This window comes from Nannospalax galili, unplaced genomic scaffold (genome assembly GCF_000622305.1).
Source record: "Nannospalax galili isolate Female #2095 unplaced genomic scaffold, S.galili_v1.0 scaffold600, whole genome shotgun sequence".
NCBI classification, from domain to species: domain Eukaryota; kingdom Metazoa; phylum Chordata; class Mammalia; order Rodentia; family Spalacidae; genus Nannospalax; species Nannospalax galili.
Genome location: NW_008348789.1, coordinates 4,594,592 through 4,598,651, shown reverse-complemented (window position 1 = coordinate 4,598,651; position 4,060 = coordinate 4,594,592).

Genomic DNA, 4,060 nt, shown 5'->3' with positions numbered 1-4,060 from the left:
AAAATTTACATCGTGTTAATTAGTAGAGGTGATAAACATTACCATTGAAATCTACCTGATGACTTTATAGACATACACAGGCACCAAGGTAGGTTTTTAAACTTACCTTAATAGTTCTAACCAATAGGTGCTTTTATTAACTTAATTTTATTTGTAAAACTTGACCACATATATTACACAGTTTCACAAAAGTTTTAATATGTGCCTGGAATTAAATACTAAAATAAGAGGACACAAAATTAGTTCCACTTTATATCATATTTCACATCTACAGGATAAATTCTTAAGACTTTGGTTTGAAGAATAGTCACTGTAAAACTATCTGTTTTTGTTTTATAATACTAAAATTTATATAGGTTCTACTTTCTTAATATATAACTTTATTGATAAACTTATAAATGAAGTATTGCTTTCATTTTATTTCATTCAGGCAATTAAAATATTTTTTGGAAAATATAATATTATATTGAACTGACAGGCATGGTGGTGCACAACTTTAATCCCAGCACTTGGGAGGCAGAGACAGGCAGATCCCTATGAGCTCAAGGCCAGCCTGGTCTACACAGTGAGTTCCAGGCCAGCTGGGGCTACAGGGAGACCCTGCCAAAAAAGACCAATATACATATATTGTGTGTATATATATATATATATGTGTGTGTGTATATATCTACCTTAAAGTTATATACACACACACATATAATAGTTGAATAGAATCAAATGAGATATTGTACATTTCCTTCATCATAAATTCTATGAACATAAAATAAACTGATTCAATTTTATTTACTTAAAAGATTATACTCATCAAATGTCCTAAATCCTGGGTTAAACAAAAGAAGAAAACATGAAAATAGTTGTCACTGAAGTTTTATTTCTGTAAAATCTCTCAAAAGAGATATTTTATATGATATCTTTAAAATTTTTGTTAAAAATAATCATGTAAGTTCCAGATAAAGAAATCTTTTAGTCTTCATATCATAGAGGTAAAGACAGATCACTGTATACAGAATTATTCTTCTCTTCACATTTCACAAATGACAGTCTTATTCCCATTAAATTAACTAATCGCCTTCCTGGAGTGAGAACTTCATGCTTCAAATATGGGTTGATTAAAGATTAGTGTTCATGGCAGTTGGTCACCTGCTTCATCATTAGATTTGAAGAGTGTCAGCTGTTCAGATGAATGAACATTGCAAAGAATTTTGAATATTTTAAATGCATGGTTTGTTTTCCCACTCTTCATGTTTCTGAAATTGCACAGCATGCTATATAGTTTTTCCACTTTGCACCATTCTAACATACACTTAAAACATAATAAGCAATATTGGACAGCTCTTAAATTTAAATTCAGACTATCCTATAAATGCCTATTTGACTTCCACCTTCAGAAATAAATGCATGCCCCAAATTTTGTCTTCAGTTAGATATTGAAACATTTAAAATTGTCATTTATCAACAGATTATTTTCTTTATTATTAACTTGAGAAATTAGTATCCCATGTACCCACTAAAAATTATAAACAGAACATAAATTACTTCAAGAAAGAATGTTTAAAATACTTAGGCAATAACTGAGGCTGGAGTGGTTAAGAGCACTGACTGTTCTAGGAGAAGACCTGGGTTTGAATCCCAGTACCCATATGGTGCCTAACAAGAAATGATCCAAAGCCGCCTTCTGTCCTCCATGGGCACTGCATGACACAGGTGCACTTACATACATGCAGGCATAATACACATACACACAACATTAAATAAATAAATAAATAAATAAGTAAATAAATAAATAAATAAAATAAACACACAGGCAATATACATTGTCATAGAGACTAGCAGTAAGGAAGGGTTTGGAAGGAAATGATTAGCAAGAACTGTTAGAAGGGGAACAGAAAGGAATGGAAATGATGTAAACACAGTATTCATGTAGAAAATTCTCAAGAAATGAAAATAAAACCATCACTTTTTATTGCATTTAAAATCTTTCATATAGCTCACCTCCCTCTGCTTCCCTGGCCCTGCATGACCTGCAGGCCTCTCTCCAGGGTAAGTCAATCATGCCCTCCATGCCTTGAAGCCCCCAGCCTCATTGACCCTCCCATCTCTGGCTAACCTTCTGTTCTAGCTGCCTGGGACTTGTCCCATTCCTTGTCTTGGCTATCCACGCACGAGGGGAACCACCACTGCATCCTGATCCTTTGCATCCAGACCAACCCAGTTCCTTTTGGTGACCCCCCTAGGCCCCTCTGGGCCTGGCCCCACCCTCAGTACCCTCTGCTTCCTTGGTCTGCACAATCCACCAGCCTCTCTCCAAAGAGCCATCTGGACTGGTACTGTGCTCAACTCCTTCTGTTTCACTGGGCTGCACAACCCACCAGCCTCTTTCCTGGACTCAAGGGTTGACCTTTATGCTTCTTAATCCTTTGCATCCTGACCAACCCAGTTCCTCAGTGCAGTCCCCAGGAGCCCTTGGGGCTTCTTCCTGCCCCCATCTCCCTTTTCATCTCTGGGTGACATGGCCACCAGCTGTCCTAGACCAGCATCTTTCCTGGACCCTGCTCCCAGGGCAGTCCAACCCCCAATTTCCTAAGGCCAAAATCTTTCCTGAAGGGATCCATACCTTGGGAGAAAGCTTGAGGGCATCTGATCCTCACCTGATTTGGGCCTCTGTGGGAAATCCTGAAGACAAAAGCAATCTGGCCACTCAAATATAAAATCAAAAGAGAGAACCAGAAGCTTAGAGGAACCAGCTCTTGATACCCAAAAAATAAACAACAAAGACACATAAAGTTTACCAGAAAAAAAGCAGACCTAAACTTGAAGGCTTGAGTCTCACACAAAAATCAGAAACTACAAAAGAAATTCACACGTCAAAATCACACAGAAAAAATAATAACATGAAAAACCAAAATAACATATCCCCACCAAATGCCAATAGTCCTCTAGAGGAGTACAATGAGAACCCCCTAGAGATAATGCAGGACATGGAACTCAAAAGAACAATTATAAACATGATAAAAGAATTCAGTGAATTTAAAGAAACACAAATGAAGAAATCAAAGAACTGAAGGAAAATAGGGATAAACTTATGAAAAATTCAGAAAAGAGTTAGAAATATTGAAGACTACTCAGGCTGAAATAAAGAAGGAAGTGAAAAACTCAGTAAGCCAATTAGAGATGATGACAGGAGAAAGCCTCACCAATAGGATGAATGAAATGGTAAACACATTATCAAGACTGGAAGATTAAGTGGACAAAATAGACCACTCAAAGATTATGAAAAATTTAAGAAAGAACAAGAATGGAATATGCAGGAATTATGTGACATCATAAAAAGACCAAACTTATGAATCATAGGCATACAGGAAGGAGAAGAATCCCAAGATGATGGCATGGAACAAATCATCAACAGAGTCATGGAAGAAAATTTCCAAAATGAAAGAAAGACATGCCCATACAAATAGAAGAAGCATGTAGAACACCAAACAGACAGGACAAGAAAAGCAACTCTCCATGGCACATCATGATAAAAACACTAAATGTACAAAACAAAGAGACAATTCAGAAAGCTGCAAAAGAGAAAAAACAAGTCACATAAAAAGAAAACATTTCAGGATTACTGCTGATTTTTCAGTGCAAATTATGAAAGCCAGAAGAGACTGGACCAAAGAATTCCCAGTTTTAAGTGACCAAAGATGCTAATCCAGATTACTATACCCAGCCAAAATGTCTATTAGAAGGGGAAAGAAAAATCTTCCATGATATAAATGGGCTGAAGGAATTCATGTCCACAAAACCAGACCTTCAGAGAGTTCTGGAAACAATACAAAAAGCTAAAGAAAGGAATGCCTATACTCAAGGGGTTGCAAAAAGAAATTCAATAAAGGTATAACTGTGGAAAAGTACACCTATATAAAGAATATAAACAGAAATAAAAATGACAGGATTCAATACTCATCTTTCATTAATAACTTTAAATATTAAAGAACTGAACTCTCCTGTCAAAAGACACAGACTAAGGGAATGGATTAAGAAACAAAAACTCATTTTTTTTTTGTTGTCTGCA